Source organism: Meleagris gallopavo, chromosome 26 (genome assembly GCF_905368555.1).
Source record: "Meleagris gallopavo chromosome 26, MGAL_WU_HG_1.1, whole genome shotgun sequence".
In the NCBI taxonomy this organism is placed as follows: domain Eukaryota; kingdom Metazoa; phylum Chordata; class Aves; order Galliformes; family Phasianidae; genus Meleagris; species Meleagris gallopavo.
Window position 1 is genome coordinate 1,799,887 of NC_139429.1, and position 18,660 is coordinate 1,818,546.

An 18,660-nucleotide genomic window follows, 5' to 3' on the forward strand; every position below is an offset into this window, starting at 1 on the left:
GCTGTGGCTACATGCTGAGGAGCACACTGTGAGGTCTCAGCACACCACTGACTGCTTTAATGTCCTAAGGAAGCACGAAGGCTTAAACCTCCTCACGTCATCCAGGATGCTGAAGGAGCGCTGGAGGCCAGCCTTGCACCAATAAGGATATTAATAAGGGGAAGACATAGCTGTCAGTACAAATCAGCCCCACAAGAGCCACCCCAAACCTCATCATCCCAGACCCCACTGCATCCAGTGACACAGCTGTGTTCGTGCTGGTGGCTCATGGTGGGCATTCCCCCTCCAGCCCCTTCTCAGCAGCAGTGACACAGTGCAGGAAACCACAGAAACCAGCATCCCTCCACCAGCAGCCTGCAGAGCAGCCCAGCCTGGGCACTGGTCAGCCCACTGACAGCTGTATCTGTTTTCAATAAACTTTTATAGCCTGTCAATGCGCTGAATCCTACGCAATAAAATCTGTCATAAAAAAAAGCCTTGCAGTGCCAGTGTCTTTTCTTTTTCCCTTTTAGTTTGAGGACAGCTGGGAGGGACCAATTCAAGGGCCAAGTCCATAAGATGTTTTTTGAGGAAAAAAAAATACAAAACCAACACTTAATTACAATGGGAATTTTCAGAGCCTCTTTCTGGGGAGAGCAGCCATCTTCAGAAGTGACTTCATTTCCAGAGCTGGCTTCCCTCCCAGTATTTGAACAAGCAAGGAAAGAAAAGTTCAGAAAGGAGATAGGTTTCAAGTTTGGCCTCAACGGCCATAAACTGGCCTTTAAAGCTGCAGGCAGGCTGTGGGATAGTTTGCTGAAGTCCCAAACTCCAGGCCACAGACCTTCAGGAGCAGACTTAATGTCTGGCACAGATAAGGAACCTGAAAATCCTCCACTGGCCAACCTGTAGATTTAACCCTGCCTGGTTTCTACATCTCCTCTTACAAAGAGCCAGGGTCTGAAATCCCTGGTTTGCATTCCCTTCCCAACATCAGGCATTTTTGGGACACTTCAGGATCACCATTACAGCCATGTTGAGTCAGCTCAAATCCCCTGCACGTAGCCAAGTGAAAGGAGAGGGGCATTTAAGTGCAATTCTGAGATCCCAGTGGAGCACAGCAGGATACACAGAGCACATGGAGACTAAGAGCCAACAGCCTCTTTATGCCCTACCTTTAAGATGGAGATAACCTTGTCTCAATGAGCATCTTAGGAAGATAAACGTGGTGCCAGCGATAACAAACTCCATCTCCCTCAGGATATCCCAATTCCCAGGCCTGCAGGCAGCTGCTGAGGGCTGTTTGGTTATCAGGTTGAGCTCTCACTGCTAGGAGCAGGGCTTTGACAAAGCTCCTGCAGCCCAAGGGACAAAAGCTATGAGTTAGCAGGAGGAATTTTCCCTGCTTGCATTGTTTGGACTGTCAGTCACCCCAAGTAGTACATGAGCCTGAGAGTGAGCTGCAAACACTGTGTCCCAGCATGTGGCCCAGGGAGGGGATGCACACAGGCACGGTGCAAACAGCTGGAGCTGTGGACAGCTGCTCTCCACCACAGCACACTGACTGATGCAGCCTCTCACAGAGACGTCAGCTTTCACTTGTGTTTTAGGAAAGATAAGTCGCTAATGACCACTGCTTAAATGATTCTTGGCAGGAAGAAAAACACAGAGGTCCTTTATGAAGGGTTGCTCTTTATCTGTCAGAATAGCAGCGCCAGTTCATTTCTTGGTTTCATGCTGTATGCTGTCTCTGGAGCGGGCTAGAGGATGCACATGGGGGAAGAGCTGCTTTCCCAGTTCTTCAGACAAGATGCTGATGTCTGAGAGTAACTGACCGCCACTGGAGTCCCACAGCTCCATCCACCAATAGCAGCTCCTCAATTTAAAGCTTCTCTTTTTTTTTTCCTGATGAAAACTGGGGAACTGACAGCAGTCAGTTGGTACAGCCAAGGAAGAGGAAATCTCCTGTGCCCCCACTTGGGGACCAGCTTGGATAGCACAGCCAGGTGATACAGCCCAGGAGGGTGATGATGTACACCCATGGGCAGCCCTTGGGATCACTTGTTTTATCCAGCAGCCTAAGCAGCAGCTCTCTACGAAGGTCTGCCAGCACTCTGGCATAATCAGTGCCTATTCTCCGAATGATATCACAAGAAAATCCAAGGCAACAAGCCATCCCCAGGCAGCAGGAGACTTCCTCCAAACTTGCATGGCTTCAGAAGCCACTTGCTTTCCCCTCTACCCTGCATGTTTTCTAAGTCTCTGCTCCCCATCCTTCTCAGTGCACAAACTCCTGCATGGCAGCAAAGCCCAGCTGCACACCTCTTGGCACAGAGCGAGCAGAGTGAGGGCTGTGTTCACCAGATCCATTACAAGGAGCAGGAGACTCCCTTCTGCCAGGGGTTCTCAGGGGTCACTTTTCCTCCCCATCTGCCCAGAGATGGATGGCCAGACTGCCCAACCAACTGGTGAGAGTTAACCAGTGCCTCAAAGCATGCTGAGAGGCTTCCATGACAGGTACTACATTGCTGAGAGCTCTGTTATGTCATTCCACCAACCCCTTGGCCAAAAATCTGCCTTTACGGAAAAGATCCAGACACCAAATAGGTTATTAAGTGAGGATGTCTGACAGTAGTTCAGCTACAGAGAGATGTTAAATAGGAACAATGAAACGATACTCACATTTGAGGATGCTGTACATCTTCAAAGCACTTCACCAAAACATTAACTGATTATACCCGAAAATAAATTGCTCGCAGCTGTTACTGAGATCCATGAGGTATTCAGAAGAAATGGATGGGACATCATCCATCCTGGATCATACAACATGTGCTATAGTGTAATCAAGAGCTCAAAGGAAATAACTCGCAGGGAGCTCAGCTTTTAGCACTCCTTCACCGCACACCTCAAAGCAGGGCTTGTTGTCAGGGGAAGGAGCCCAAGCTACCTCCTCTCAGCTGCAGATGAAAGCTGTGACGGAGCCAAAGCCCTCTTCAAAGTTCAATGTCACAGTTACAACTCCTATTCCTATTTTACCTTAGCAGGAATGATGTGCACTTCTGTGCATGCCAGACAACTGAAGACATTTACAGTGTTTACAGCTGCAACCAAGAAGAGAACATACATCTGGCCCTGCTTTAGTAAACACTGCAGGCTCATCCAGCAACCCCATTTGCACCCATCTGCATCAACTTAAGCACAGCCCTTACCACCACTCCACTGCATTGTGTTGAAGAATTTAGACTAGCGTGCTTCCATCAGTGCACACCCACAACAGCATCCCAGCCCCAGAGCAGGGAGCAGCAAACAGGTGCAGCACAAAGCCTCGTGGCTGCAGCTGCTTTTGATAGCACACTCAGAAGAGCACCAGGGCACTGGCATCTAAATAACCCCAGGACAAGCATTTGCACACAACTATTGGCAAGCTCTCCAGCACTGGAGCTGGTTCCTGGCTTGCTCCCCACCACAGCATTTGCCCAAGCAGATGCCTGGAAGGACGCGAGCACGGATCTGGCATCTGCAATAACTATTAAGGTATAAAAGGTTGTTTGTTAGCAGGGCAGCGTGTGGCTGATTGCTGCCATGGCTCTGTGTCTGCCACTGACCCACTTTGCTGTTTGCTTGTGCTCCCAAAGGAGGGAGCAGCCCAAACCCAACCACTTCTACACCCAGTACCAAGGCATCAGACCTGGCCCTTACAGCCAGTGCCCCTTCCCCCAAAGCAAGGCTGCCTGCTGAGGACCATGGGAACACCCAGTCAGGTGCAATGCACAGGGCAAAGCTGGGAGCTTTCCGGATGCCAATGGAGAAGAAGCCAACAGACCAGGCAAACTCATGCCTAAGGAGGACTACGGTGTTACAAATAGCTTGTATGAGGGAGCAGAGAAACCAAGGCTTGCTAGGAAAAGGGAACAGCAGAGATGTATGGAAGACACGCTGACACAGCCCACATCTAGAGGAAAGAAGAACAGCCCCTCATTTTCATGAGCATTAGAGCTCACAGCATGCTCAGTCTCACAGGAGTTCTGGTTTCAGCCCATTCTACCATTCACACACCGTGTGCTGGAGATCATCCTGCAACACATCATCAACATCTCCAAAGAATCCCAAGGTGACTGCATTTAAAATGAAACTTGCAATACCCTCCAGGAAAGCCTCGGAGCTGACATGCCCAGGGTAACGGAGACAGCAACCTATTTCAAGATGAGTCGTTGCAGAGCAGCAGCCTGTGGTGCTGTGCCAGACACTGCACCTGGGGAGAAACCACCACCTTTTTGTGGCCTGCCCTCAGTTCACACCACACCAGCTCCAAAGTAGCAGCCTGGTGGGTTTCATTTTGCAAACCCTGTTTTGGTGGGTGTTACCATGCTTGCAGAGCACCAGGAATACATTATCATGCTTTTTAGGCTCTGCAAGGCAGGAACTGTGTCCTTATTACAGTGTCATAACTTGCCTCAAACTGTATTATTTGAAGCCAACTGTGGACACACACCCTGCAAACTGTTTCAGCTTGAGGTATATGCCCAAGGACAGCAGCGTAGCACGGGGGCTGAACACCTCACCCCCATCCTGTTCATGGCAGAAAAATATCCACATAATACTACAAAGCACTCGGCTTGAGATGTTATAAAAGCTGATACCAAGGGACAGAGAAGAGGAGGATGCTCCAAGAGGTGCTATTGATATCAGTCAAGAGAAACACCTCCAGATGCAGCTCTCATTTAGGATCTGCAGCATGAGATGTAAGGCAGACTGTCAGCAGGTTGTAGCTCAGAACTGGGGGTCTGGAAATAATGCTTAAAAACCTCAGTGTGGGGCGTCAGAGAAAAAAGAACCAAGAGCTGCTACAGCTCAGCACTGCAGTGCATTGACAGAACTGCATGCGAGTTCCAGGGGTGGGCACAAGCTGTGCCCAGAGCTGAGCAATGGGGTGACACAAGGCAGAGGCTCAATCAGAGCTGCCTATGACTGCAGGAGGATCTGTGCATCCACACAGCCCAGGGAGAACTGTGGATGGGCAAAGCACACACAGCACCTGCTCGTGCTGTGCCTGGATCCAGTCAGCACTGTCAGCCTCTCACTTAAAAAAAAAAAAAAAAAAAAACAAATAGAGTTTTCTCCCATCCAAACCTCTCTCCTTCCCCCTCTGAGCTCATTCATGGCTCACGCTCCGGGACAGCTGCCTGGCTGCCAAGTCCCCCCAGCTCACTCCTCGCCTCAGTGCAGAGCAACATGAGCAGGATGATAGCAGGGCCAGCTGTGAGAAATCACTGCACCACTCAAAACAACTGCAGCAGAGAGCGAGCAGGGAAAAAAAAAACATAAAACTGCAGCAAGCCCCTCACTCCTTCCCCTCTGCCTGCCTGTTGTGGTCTCGTTGTTACAGCGATCCTTAAGTCACCAAGCCAGCCCTGGCCAAAATGACAGCTCATTAGGAATATTTAAAAAACTACAATGGGTGGGGAGTGCAGAGCCCAGGGAGCAGGCAGGGGATTTTTTCACACCTAGGTGATTGTTTAGAACACAGCTCAGGTCGATGGAAGTGACCTGGATCCTGGCTGGGAGCGGGGCCAGCAGGCTGCAGTGTGCAGCCTCAGCTGCTGCAGAGCCCTGCTGACACCCCAGTGCTGCACGGTGTGAGCCGGGAGCCTGCGGGGCCTTGTAAGCATTTACATTTTATACAGTCTCTGCTTCCAAGAGTTGCCAAGCTCTCAACCTGCAAGCTCAAATCAAACCCAGAGCCTTCTCTATGGACAAAAAACAAAAAACTGTGTTTGACTACAGCCGCTTACTGCCCCCTGAAACTCCACAGGAACCATTTTTGTTTAAATGAGAGCACAAAGAAGGCAATGATGCCCATGCTTATGTTTGTGGAAACATATTGTTTCCCCATGGTGACTTGCAGAGTGGGCTCCCAGCCGTCCTCAAGTGACACCAAACATCAGCACAGGGATGCTGAGGGGATGGAACTGCTCACCAAACACAGGCATCAGGAACAGCACAATCTCAATAGCTTGGCAAGGCAGACAGGATTTGGAAAGGCAAAGGAACCCCACTGATAGCGGCTTTGGCAGTCAAACCAACTCTGGCTTGTTGTCCCCAAGAGGACAGCAGTGCTGGGGACACAGCTGACCCCAGCAAGGCAGGAGCAGAGGCCTGTGTCTGCACATGGGACTGGGATGGGGCTCAGAATGCCCTGGGAGCTGCTGCTGGCGACAGGATTGCGTGGGAAGCTGAGAAAGAGCAGCAGCACTCAGGCAGTTAAGAACAATTTTTTTCTCAGTGTATCACCTTACTGCTGCTCCACAGCCCTCAAGGCAGGCCCTGCAGCCCCTCTGTGGCAGGGCAGTATGGGGCCCTGCAGCCCATTTCAATTTGAAGCCACTCCCAGGGGATCATCCTGTCATCCCACTTTCCCTGTTTGCTGGCTGGCACAGCATCTGGGAGGCACAGCATGGCTGATCCCCCCCTACACCTCCTGCTCACGTGGGATACCAGCCACAGCACAGAGGCTCTGGGAATTTCCCTCAAGGTTTTAGGTGAGTCTTTGCCTCCGGGGTGCTCAGATGCACCCTAAAAAAAAAAAAAAAAATCAGCACTCCTACGATATGCCTCCACACCTCCTCTGTGCTGCACTAGCTCCAGAGAAACAGCAGAGCCCTGATCTGTCAGCTCTATTTAGCTTTGCTGCAGGCACATCTGATGAAGCAGAGCCAGAGGTTACGCTCCCTGTTACAAAGCTGGAAATAAGGTTGCAAGAAAAAAGTGAACCAACAAAGATAACAGTTCTAGGATGCGCCTGTCACCAGGATGCCTCTGGAGCTGCATGCACCTTCATCTCCCTAACACACAGTGGTGTTTCTGTACAGCAGAATATCCTCCAGCATGAACCCTCCCCAGCTTTGCTCCCTGCAGGGCAGTGCCCCCTCCCTGTTGTGCGGCCACCCCCAGAGCTCTGCCTCTCCTGGATGTGGGCTAAGCACAAGGGAAAGGAACAGGGCTTCACCTCTGCTGTGCAGGGGACTCCTGACTCTTCAGAAGCAGCACTGATTGCACATGTTTCAGCAAGCCCATGGGCTCCCATATCCTCTCAGCACATGAAGGAACAGCTGACTGTTAGCTAGTCAGGAGTCTGGTCCAGATGAACTCCTCCCTTCCTGTCCTCTGCCTTCCAGAAAGCCGCTCTCTCCCTTTGGACAAGTTGATCTCTCACCTAGAGCAAAGGCTCTGCCCTCAGTAGTGAGAGCAGGAGCTTCTCCAACCTCTTCCGAGATTGCTGTTCCTTGCCAAGCCTCCAGCAGAAGCATCCTGACAGCCTGCTACCCTTGTTTCCCTGTACCACCTTTCCCACAGAACAAGCTTGCTGCCACCAGGTGGGATAGTGCAAGCCTTCCTCTGCCCAAACACTGCTCTTGGGCAACCAGTTTCTTTTTCTTCCATTTCTTTATCCTCTGAGACTTTGATGTGTGCACGGAAGGGAGGACAGATGGACAGGCTGTGCCCTGTGGGACAGCGATTGCAGGATGAGGTAAGGCAGAAGGAAGTGGGTGCTGTAGGCTGAAGGACAGCTGTAGCTGTTCCCAGGATCTGGAGCAAGCTAATTGATAAATACCAGAGTTAGAGCTAGAGGAAAGCTGGGCATTCACAGCCAAGAAAGCCTAACTGCTTTGGAAGACATTCTGGCCTTTGTTGCACAATTTCCATGCAAAGCACTCACTGTACTCAGACCGAGAGGTGAACAGGGGATAGATAATGCACAGCCCTCACTCATTGCACAGCCCAAAGCACAGCTCAGAGCCATCCTCCAGCTTCCCACCTAGCAAAGAGCACAGCCTGCAGCAGCCAGCACTGCAGCTCATCCTGGCAACTGCCACTGGAAGAAGCAGAGTAAGGAGCAGCAAGGCTTCAGCCTTAGAGCAGCGGCTCCTGTTGCCTTCACAGTGCCCAGGGCCCCTTGGAGCCTCAGGTGATGGTAAGCAGCACTGAGGACCTGAGCATGACTTCCAAAAGGAAAACTGAAGAACAGCCAACTGATAGGTAAATAAAAGCTAGTTGGAAGCACCACAACATTCAGTAAGCCAGCCTAGCGTGCACCTGGACAACAGCTACATTAACAGAAACCCAGGTCTATCCCCACCATCAACAAATTCAATCAAGCCTTACCTTACCCAAGCAAACAGCATCCCAGGAACAGCCAGCACTGCTGCCTGATGCTCAAGATGATCTGGCCACTACAGAAGGAACCTGACAACAGAAGAAGAAAAGCTGTAAGCCTTCCAAAAGATCCAGGCATAACATGCTCACCACCTCCCTGCTGCTCCTCAAGGCTTTGCCTTCCTTTGTCATCCCCAGCCCTCCCACCAACACCAAACATACCCAGAGCACTGCTTTGCCCAACCACTCCACCAAAAAGCAGCCAGCCTCAGCTCAGCCTGACTTATATCAGCTCCCCAGCCCTCACAGCCCTGCGAGGACAGATGATTACTCTTCTCCAGGTGGAACAGGTTACTCTATGAGCCCTCTAACCCCACAGGTGTCCTGGGGAGCTCTTCTAGATGCGATTTGAGCCACTGGTTCTGCAAGACTCGGCAAGCTCTGTATTTCTATGCTTCCCAGCCACAGCAGCAGGACGTGGGCAAAGCCTGTGTGTGCATGCACCAAACACACGTGCACACCATCGTGTGCAAATTATCTGTCTTCCATTTGTGTTTGGTTTGGCTGCACAGCCTGCTCTCTGCGGGCTCAGCCAGTGGATATCCCGGCTCAGATAAACAGCAGACAGCTGCTGGGAGTCAGAGATATTCTGGTGATTAACAGCTGTGTGGGTCTATGCAGCAGAGCCCCCCGACCCCTGAGATCCCTCCTGAACAGGCTGTTTCTTTTCAGATTTCTGTTTGTCAGGGGAAGGTTGGGAGTGATCAGAGGACATTCTCTGTGAAAGTCGCAGGTGAAACCCGGTGAGAAGAAGCTGCAGCCCCAAATCCTGTCCCTTCCTCGCCACAGCAACGTTTGAGCTTTGCCAATGGCTCTTGCACAGCACTGCAGTGCCAACTGCAAAAACGAGACTGCTCAGTCTGAATTCCCTAAGATGGAATTCAGAGATGATCATTTCCAAAGATCTGAGGACATTCCATTACGATGCTCTGGCTGGAAGGAGGGCTTCTTTCTGCTAGAGAAGGAAGCAGAAAGGGATGGAAATCCATCCCCGGTGTGGGACGCCTTACTTACAAGCCAGAGGCTTTTTGATGGGTGAAGGGGGTGAGAAGTAGGAAGTTGCTCACAATGCGACTATAAAAACAAAGTCAAGAGATTAGTTAATAATGTGTGGTCTGAGAAAACAAACATGTCTTTCCATAAAGACCCTAGTTCAAATAAACCGGTGCTGTTGTCGTTAAGCCCCGCCATCTGCATGCCTCTTCTCCACTGGGTCCAGTGTGAAATTTAAAGGGACCACTGAGTGGAGGAAGAGTCCCCAAACATCATCCTGTGGGGCACTTCAAATCCAGATGTGGCTGAAAGGCACTGTGGTATGAACTCCTCCCTGGGTAACATGTGTATTGAAATGGGATGTCTATAGTTGAACGTCCTAAGGCAGGAAGCCTATGTTGAAAGGGCTGAGTTCATAGAATGATTTGAGTTGGAAGAGACCTTAAAGGCCACCTGGTCCAACTCCCTGCAGTGCACAGGGATACCCTCAGCTCCATCAGGGGCTTAGAGCCTCATCCCCCGACTCTGGGTGCCTGCAGGGATGGGGCATCACCAGTTACAGGACGGTCTCTTCAAAAGGCTGAGGCCTGACAAAGTCAGCAAGCATAGGTGCACGGAAAGGTGGCAGGGTGTGCCCATGGGGCTCGTGTCCTCCTTCCCCTCTCAGCTGCCACCACTTGGTAGAGAGCAGAGACCTCCCTGGCTCTGCCCTGGTCATGCTTTCATGCCTGACTGCAGCTCATCAAGGCCCAAAGTCTAATAATGCAACAACTGAGGCTGGGAGCTCCCTCTGACAGTTTAACTGATGGTTGTAATTAGGAATTAGCCCACACAGCTTTTCATTAGTGTGCTGCACCGCGTAAGACTTATTATGACTGTTGAGGAGAGGCTGTGCTTGACGTCCAGGAAAAAGGCACGAAGGCCTCCAGCCTTCATGGAAAGGAGGGCAGCAAGGCCTGTTGTGAACAGGGAGCACACTCATTTTCCAGGTGGCAGGTAGAGTCCTCTGGGCTCCCTGCTTTCTTCCTGCCTTCTGCCTTCCCAAGCTGAACCTGCTTCTCTCACCCACCCCCTAAACAGGGTTTTGTTTGTGTCAGTTCCATCCTGCAGCCTCAGTTCTTCTGACTCCTGGGCAACGTCTGCTCTGCTCGTAGCTGTTTGATAGAAGAACTTGTGATTGTAAATGGCACAGGGAAGGAAAGGGAAGTAAACTGGTTATCGTGCCAGAATCACTCCTGGCACTCCTCCCATTTCTATTTTCTCTTACTTTATAAAGCTGGAATAAATCAGAATGATTTTCCCTGAAGTGAGCAGCACACCGATGTGCTGATGGAAGGGGAGCAGAATCAGCACCTCAGGCCTTGCATTGCTACAGGCAGTGCACCGGGAACAGAGCTGTCCTGAGCTGCAAGTGGTGGGGAAGGGGAATAGACTCTGAGTGTTTATTAGCAGTCATAACCTTAATCAAATAACACTCAAGGATATGTAAAGAAATCTGTTCCACTGCAGCCTCCCAAGCCAAATAAAGGAGTAAATGGGACTTCTATCAAAAATCTCTCTTAAAACGCACGCATGTCGGGTCCTGAAAAATATCCCCACTTCTTGTGGAGGAGCCAAAGCTCCAAAGGAGCCACCCCGGAGTGAACGACGGCCCTTTGTGCCACACACCAACCCAACACACTGCGGGATGGCGATGCTCTCCCTGCAGACACCAAAGCAGCCCTGAGGCATCTCCCAGCTCAGGGATGTTGGGACCTTGCATTGCAGGAGCCTCGTTCACTCTCTTTCCCCCATCTATGGGACCGTTTACGCATTACGCAGAACGATGTGGGAAAAAAAGAAAGAAAAGAAAAGAAACAGACTCTGTGTAATAGAGGTGCACGTAAATAATCACTGGCCTAATCCCCTTTGACAATGAAAGATATCCAACCAGAAAATGTTCAAGCCTGTAACTCAACCTGAAATTTAAGCACAAGGAAGTTGTGTCAAAAGGGGACTTGGGTTCCCATAAAAGCCTCTCTGCTTCCAGACCCTGGGCCCCCAAGCCAAAAAAACAGAGCCAACTTCCAGACATAACATCTGAGAAGTGCAGGCCTCGCAGAGGGACTCGCTGACTGCTGCACAGAGACAGCCACTGGGAAGGCATAGGGTGAGGGTCCTGGGGGCCTGGCGGGCGGCCTGCTGTGCCAGGGTGGAATGCTCTCCATCACAGGACCTGAGAGATGAGTTGTGTTGTCCTGCGAGGTCACTGACAGCTCTCTCCAAAGGGTCATCAAAGTCCTGGAGAAGCTCCTGTGCAACCCCCCTGAAGTTGATGTGTGACCATAGCATTTAGCTCGGTGCAGGCAGAGGAGCCCCTGGGCAGAAAGAGGAGGATTAAATAACCTTAATTGTGGTTTCAAGCCTCCTGCTTGACTGCTTCTATCCCACTGAGGATAACAAGTGTGTGAGGTCCAGTGCAGAGAGGGGAAGTGCTTGTCCCTCTCATCCCACTCCTTGCAGCCTCGTTAACTCCAGTGGAGTGGATATGTCCCTCTGTGAGGACCTGAAGTTAATCAGTGGTCATAAGAAAGACAAGAAGCAACATGAGCTAAACGCTGGGTTCTCACATCACCTTGTTCCTCTCCTAGATCAAGCCCCCATCCAAGGCAAGGCAAGCCACTGGGGCTTCAGTTTGCACTCCCATTGCATCCAAACCCCTAACAGGTCCATCTGCCTCTGCTCTGAATGCACACTGCACCCTCTGCCTGCACACGGAGCACCAGCATCCTGGTGACAGAAATACCAGGAAAGAAGTCCTGGGAAAGCAGGCACAGAGCAAAGCCAGTGCAGCTCCGTTGCAGGACTTTGTGGTTTCCGTGCTTTATCTGGCTTTACCCAGAGCCTCTAAACACACGACCCTGCTGGTGTTATGTTTCTTCCCCCGACAGCATCCCTCCTGATACGCTGGGGAGTTTCTCTTTGCTCGTTGGGAATTTTCCTATGAGCTGGTTTCTCATCGGAAAATGCCGATACACTGAAATCAAAGCTCTTGGTGGGAATGCAGCAGTGTCAGGGGATCTTCCATGGGAAAGTTTTCTCCAAACGCAGGCTGGAGCTTTCTGTGTGAGCCAGCCCGTCCTTGCCACCTGGCACAGCAGTGTCCCCCTGGGATGGTGACACCCCCATCCATTTTCCTCTCCCTGAAGACATCCACCATGAGTTAGCACGACTTGGGTTGGAAGGGACCTGAAGCAGGGCTGGAAATGGGTTCGGATTTGGGAGAAGAACCACATCGTGAAAGCTGAGTCCTACCCCACACCCGGCTCCAGCTCGGTGGGGACCCCTCGTCTCCTATCCCACAGGCTGCGTCCCCTCAGCCTTTGGAAGTTCTGCCATGGCTGAGACAACAGCACCACCGTGCGCCTCTGCAGCGCCGGGGGAGATGCAGGCACAGCGCGCAGCTCCCTCTTGCGGCTCTCGCAGCAGCCCGGAGATGAGGATGGGGATGCAGGGTAAGCACAACCCAGACCTGCAGCCTGCCTGAATCCCGGCTGCGTTCTGGGGGAGCCGCTTCTGGGCATGGCAGGAGCCCAGCAGACGCTCACACCTGGTTTCACTAAATATATTACCAAAAACCATCGCGAAGGTTGTGGTCTTTCTGCATTCTGCTGCTGCAGTGCTGGGGCCCCTAAGCACTAATCTTGCAGAGCTGAGGCCGATTTGTTCCTGGTTTTTTTTCTCCCCCCAAACAATCTTTCTCCTGCAACCGCTTTCTAAATTCACACTGATGACATGGGGTCCGTCTGAGGTTTTTCCCAACAACAATCTGGAGGGCTGAGAGATTGCAAAACCTCTCACTGCTGTCTTATCTGCCAGGGCTTGAGCCACACTCCAGGCTAAACACAGCTGCTGCCAAGCAGAAAAGCTGAACAGTTGCTTAAGGACAACGCCATCCACAGAACAAGTGCAGCGAACTTGTTGCCCAAGGAAGGCAACACAGGCAGCCCTGCTCAGCCACGCTCATCTCACGCCTGGATGCTGTGTCCCCGATCTCCCTACAATCCCAGTTCTTCGCTCCCAGCCAAGCACCCTCCATCTCCCACAAGCACAGCGTGTTTAGGGGTATTGGGCTGAGGCCACCAGGAGGATCTCAGAGTACTTGGACCAGCTCACACTGAGCTGTTTGCCCCCAGCAGCCCTCGCAGTGCACGCTGAGCTTCCCAGGGAACATCGCGCCTGACGGCGTGCCAGCCTTGTTGTTGGCTGCCGATGAGATAACGTCTCTTAAATCTGGATCTGTGACACGAGGGCGTTCAGCCCTGTTTTGCCTGTGGCTGCGTTCCAACTTCAGGACAAAAATGACCAGGAGAAATATGAGAGGTTAGTGACATTCTTGGCTTGGAAATCATCAGCCTGTCGCGGAAAGGAATGCGATCGAAAAGAGGCATCGCTGGTGTTTGTTTTCAAGCCCTTGATGTGAGATGCACTTGAATACACAGTGTTCTAATGCAGCTTTTGGGCTTCAGGTGAACCTTGCTGAAAGGGGTGGGACAGCTTATTTTTGACAGAGGAACATTTTGGGCCAAGAACTGCCCTTAAAAAAGATCCCAACGCATGGTGCCTATTTATACCCAAGATGCTGCTTTCCTGGGGACAGGAGAGCCAAGTGATGGGCAGCCCTGCATCCTGCTTGCCCATCCATCCTGTTGCCCATGCAGCACCGCTGCCCAGCTCCTAGTGCTTGCCTAAAGGGACTGGGGGGGTTCACACAGCCCACTGGGGCTGCTTTCAACACGCACGTGAATCTGGGAGAAAACTCTCTAAACATGCAAGGGTGTGTATGTGCTTTGTGCTGGAAACAACAGCCATGTGCTAGTTTATTAGAATTCACTTGCACGGACAAAAGCAAAACAAAAGCTTAACACAGCTTGACGGAGCGCAGAGCAGAGCAGGTTCATTAAGGGCACGTTGCCTTTTGATGCAGTGATGAAGTGCAGTGCTGGGAAGGCTCTTTACCAATCAATCACGATGGGAAGGCTCGGCTCGCTTGGCCTTCATCACTTGTTACAAAGGAAGCAACAAGGAGCGACCTCCATCCTGCCAGAACCACTCTGAACAGCCCTTTTCCACGAGGGGCAGCTTCCCCTGGGGCAGAGAGGTGAGCTGGGTGAGAAACGCAGTGCACAGTGTGCAACACGTGTTCTGGAGAAGAGGGAGGAATCCAGCAATTTTTGTTGGTGTCATCGCACAAAAATGTTGATGGGTGCAGGAGCATGTGCTCTTTGCACAAAGAATTCTGCGTGCAGAAGACAGCATCAGAGATGAGAGCACAGAGTGCTAATGCTTCAAAAGGACTCGGTTCCCTTAATGGATGTAAAACGTGAGCAAAACACAGAATACAGAATCATAGAATCATTAAGGCTGGAAAAGAGCTCTCAGATCCCTGTCCCCAGCCCACCATGCCCATGTTCCTCAGTGCCACATCCCCATCGCTCTGGAACATCCCCAGGGATGGTGACCCCACCACTCCCTGCGCAGCTGTGCAGTGCAGCATTGCTGTTTTAGAGCAGAAACTTCTCCTAACACCCAACACGCTGCACGCAGACCATCCAGCAACATGCTCAGTGCCTGTGCTTGCCACGAACAAGTTGCATCCATCAGGAGGAGGACATGGCCCAGCCAATGGCTCCCATTTGGGAAGAAGCCCTGCTTGGTTCACTGTGCCAGGAACATCCCATGCCAACCAGATACGGAAAAGATGAGCTACCAGGCCCATAATTTGATATTAAGAGATACAAGCTCAGCTCTTGTGTCTTTCTCTCCATCCCACGTCATGTTCTCTTGGGCCCATCACCGCCTCGCAGTCAGTGAGCAAAGCTATTAAATATCCACTTCTTCCCATGAGCTGACATCTCTAATCCCCCCACTGCCATCCCATTTCACACACCAGCAGCTGAGGCCTTCCCCCACTGCGAGGGGCTTTCTGCCCCCCATTTCTCTGGTCTTATTGCTCCCTCCTACTCGCAGCTGAGAATTAAAAGACATAATAAAGGGCCCTCGAGCCAGAGATGAGGAAGGGGGGGAAAAGCAGGTCCTCGTTAGAGCCTGGGATTCATCTGCCTCTCCCTGTGGAGATGAAGAGGCCCTTTCACCCCAGCAACCAGAAGGTTGGAGCTGGATATGTGCTTACGAGTCTGGCCGTGGCTGGGATCTGCCATCCTGGGGCCGGATCCCGGTGAGGTTTCCAACCCAGATTAGACGGCACGGTGCAAAACGCATTAGAGCCCCGGCCAGGAGCGTTGCTGGGAGATCTCCCCTTCATAAGGCTGCACGCCTGGGAGAGAGCTGCTGTAGCTATGAAACCGTGCACACCGCGGCTCCGGCCCCTTTCTGCAGATTAAGGTTAATAAGCAGCTCCTGGCCCCCGTGCCCACCCCACGGCCGGAGGTGGGAGCCCAGCGCCTCTCGCCTCTGCTTTTGTTCTCTGCTTCTGCCGAGCGATTTTCATTACAAATATCCTCTTATGGGGCGCACACGGGGGGGAGGGGGAAAGGGGATGAGGAGGGGGGGGTGGCCCACACAAAGAGAAAAGCAGTAATTACAGGGCAGGGGATCCTGGAGGAGGGATTGGTGTGGATTCGACATGGCAGCGGTTCACACGTAGGGCCCCTCCGGGGGCAGCTCCCGCTTCCATTTCATTAGGGCACGCTGTGCTGCTGGGGGAACTTCTGCCCCGAAACCAGTTCCCAAAAAGGGGACAGTTGCACTTCTTTTATTCTCACTCGGAAAGCAATTTTGCTGCCTGCCCCAGGAGTCCCCACAGTTGCTCCGGTACGCAATGGGAAGCGCAGATGCTGCGTGCTCTGTGTGCTTTAGCAAAGCCAGGAGGTGCTGAATCAGCCCCTTCAACACCTTCCAGCCTTGCGCACGAAGGCTGAGCCCTCAAGTTGCTTACTAAGAGAAACAAACTCTCTGTTCTCCCTTTTGAAAGGGATGTGAAATAACTTACAGGCACGGATGCAAGTAAAGCCCTGCCGGACTGAAAGTTGGTCTTCCCTACACTCTTGCATAGATAGCACAGCACAAGGAAGCTCATGCAGAAGATCTGAAAGAAGGAGCCATCAGACCACCTTCTCCATTCCGTGTATAAGAACAGATCCTTCTCCCACCACAGAATCACTCAAGTTGGAAAAGACCTCCCAGATCCCCACCCCACCGTGCCCACATCCCTGAGTGCCACAGCCCCACAGTTCTGTAACACCCCCAGGGCTGGTGACCCCCCCTCCCTGGGCAGCTGTGCAGTGCAGCACTGCTCTTTCAAAGAAACTTTTCCTAACATCCCACCTGAAACTGCTGACAAGTACTACAGAATCCCTGCCCCTGAAAGCTCACACACTGAACACCAAGCAGTGCCCTTGCAGGTGCCAGCAGCCATTATTCCAACACAAGGCATGCAGTGGGACTGCACCTCAGCTTTCAGGTAACCCCAGCGTTGCTAAAAGCAGCCCCAAGCTCATGGTTTGCCTCCTTGTAACAACATGGCCACATGCACATGCACATCTCAGACCCACACTCTGCAACCAGTTCCCAAACATGCTGAATTCTGCTTCGGTTCTGTCTCTTATTTCCCATCATTTTCTCTTTCTCTGCTTATTTACTCATTAATTTCCATGAGTTTTCATTTCCCACAGCCTGAGCCCTGCTGAGACCACTCTGCAGACATGGGATTGCACACCGCAGCCCTTCCTTCTGCAGGGAAAGGTCAGGGATGGAGGTTTAGTGCACCGAGAAGAAAGGCAGCAGCAGACAGAATGCTCATAAAGACCTGGCTGTGAGCTGCGCTGAGAAAATGTCAGGCTGGGGAGGCTGTAATAGCTTTAATCTGCAGTACAAGGGGATTAAAAGACTCGTTCTCACAGGACAAAAAAAGAAAGGAGCAGAGCGGAAGGAGCCAAACAAGAGGAGAATGAAGGCTGCAAGGGGAGGAAAGGAGAAAGTTAAAGAGCTCAGCTATAAAGAGCATCGCAACTCAAAGAGCTCCATCTTCCAGCGCAATAAAAGTGAAGTGGCCTGCATGGAAAAAGGGCTTCAGCCCATGGCTTCCCTTGTGCTTTTTCACACTAAGCACACACACTTCACCCTCCTTCAATCAAGGCAACTTGTTATGTTTGGCTTTGTTGATTTTCAGAGGCAAAGGAGTAGGAGGGGGAAACAGAAGGTTAATGAGGCTCTGCCAGATGCAGCACTCAGAGGAGCGGTGGGTATTATTCATTTTAAACAGTGGTTTGTGGTCTTTGATCCTCACCCCTGCTGTGCCTCTCTGCCAGGATGGCCCTCGAGTCCCCGTTGTCTCCGGGGCCACGGAGGAGCCCTGGGAACAGGAAGGAAGCAGGAGCTTTGGGGGATGCTCTCCTCAAGCAACCTTTCAGCAGTGCTGCAGCAACCTTTTCAGCCACTCAGGAAGGCCAGGAGATGGAGAGAGCCTCCTTGGAAGGGGGAGGAAAAACGGGCAACTTTAAATACTTTGTGAAGGGGAAAAAAAAAAATCCAACCTCAATGCATCATTTCAGGGAGATATAAAGGCAAAGGAGCCACTAGGAGGTGGAGGGAGAAGAGCAAGCTGCGCTCCAAGAGGGAAACAAGGCACTTGAAACCAGCTTGCAGTACTGCTCAGGCATCAGGGCTGCTCTGGGCTGGATACAGAGCACAGGTCAAGGCAAGACTGCAGGAAACTCAGGGCACATCCCCATTAGACACTGCCAGCACTGCCCTTGATGGCAGGAGGTCTCTTCCCCACCTACACGTATGTAAGGACACACTCCAGTCTGCAGCAACTCCAGAGATCCGGCAGCACAGGGTGGTAGAAGAACCATGAAGGAGTTCTGGCTTCCCCCCATTGCCACCTGCACCACCCTCAAGACTCCAAGCAAAAACAGGTGGGTTTGTAGCAGCTTTCTGCTGTTAAACAGGAGAAGAATCATTTCTGCCATCCAGCTTCCCAGCTCAGCAGGCTCACGCATTAGGGGAGATGCCCTGGGACAACACCAGGTAATGCAAGATGCCCAAGGCTGCTTCTCTCAACTATTCCACTATTTGAGCAGCTCAGGCTGCCTAGCCCTCTGTGCACAAAGAAAAAAACTGAAACATAATGAGCAAGCTCCAGACGGGAATTAGAGTACAGCATATCCGGTGGAGACAGGGGCTGGAGTGGCATTAAGGTAGGAAGAATATAATTACCTGAAGTGGATGGCAGCCAGGAAAATGGTATTAATTTATTTGAAGAAAGCCAGAAGTGCCCAAACCTGAATTTTACATTTAAATCTAGAAGATGGCAAATCGCAGCATCCTGATCCCCTTCTTCCAGGGTCTGGCTGGAAGGGAAGGTCTCCAGCTGGGTTCTGACTCCCACTGCCTATGGCCACAATGCACCACACCTTCATCTGGGAAGCCAGGTGCCATCCCAGCACAAAGCCCTGCTCTGAGGCACGCACC

At 51.7% G+C, this 18,660-nt stretch overlaps 1 protein-coding gene across 4 annotated transcripts in view; it reads right to left on the minus strand.

The window, feature by feature from the left end:
* Positions 1-18,660, minus strand: part of SNX19 (sorting nexin 19) — a 103,385-nt gene that overhangs the window by 63,181 nt on the left and 21,544 nt on the right. For 2 of the 4 annotated variants that reach the window (XR_002121622.3, XR_014879675.1), the window contains exon 11: positions 8,148-8,223. The gene's annotated coding sequence lies outside the window, so the exon portion shown is untranslated. Of the gene's footprint in view, positions 1-8,142; positions 8,224-18,660 lie in introns of all 4 variants that reach the window. The other 2 variants (XR_002121621.3, XR_014879676.1) reach the window with 1 other exon arrangement.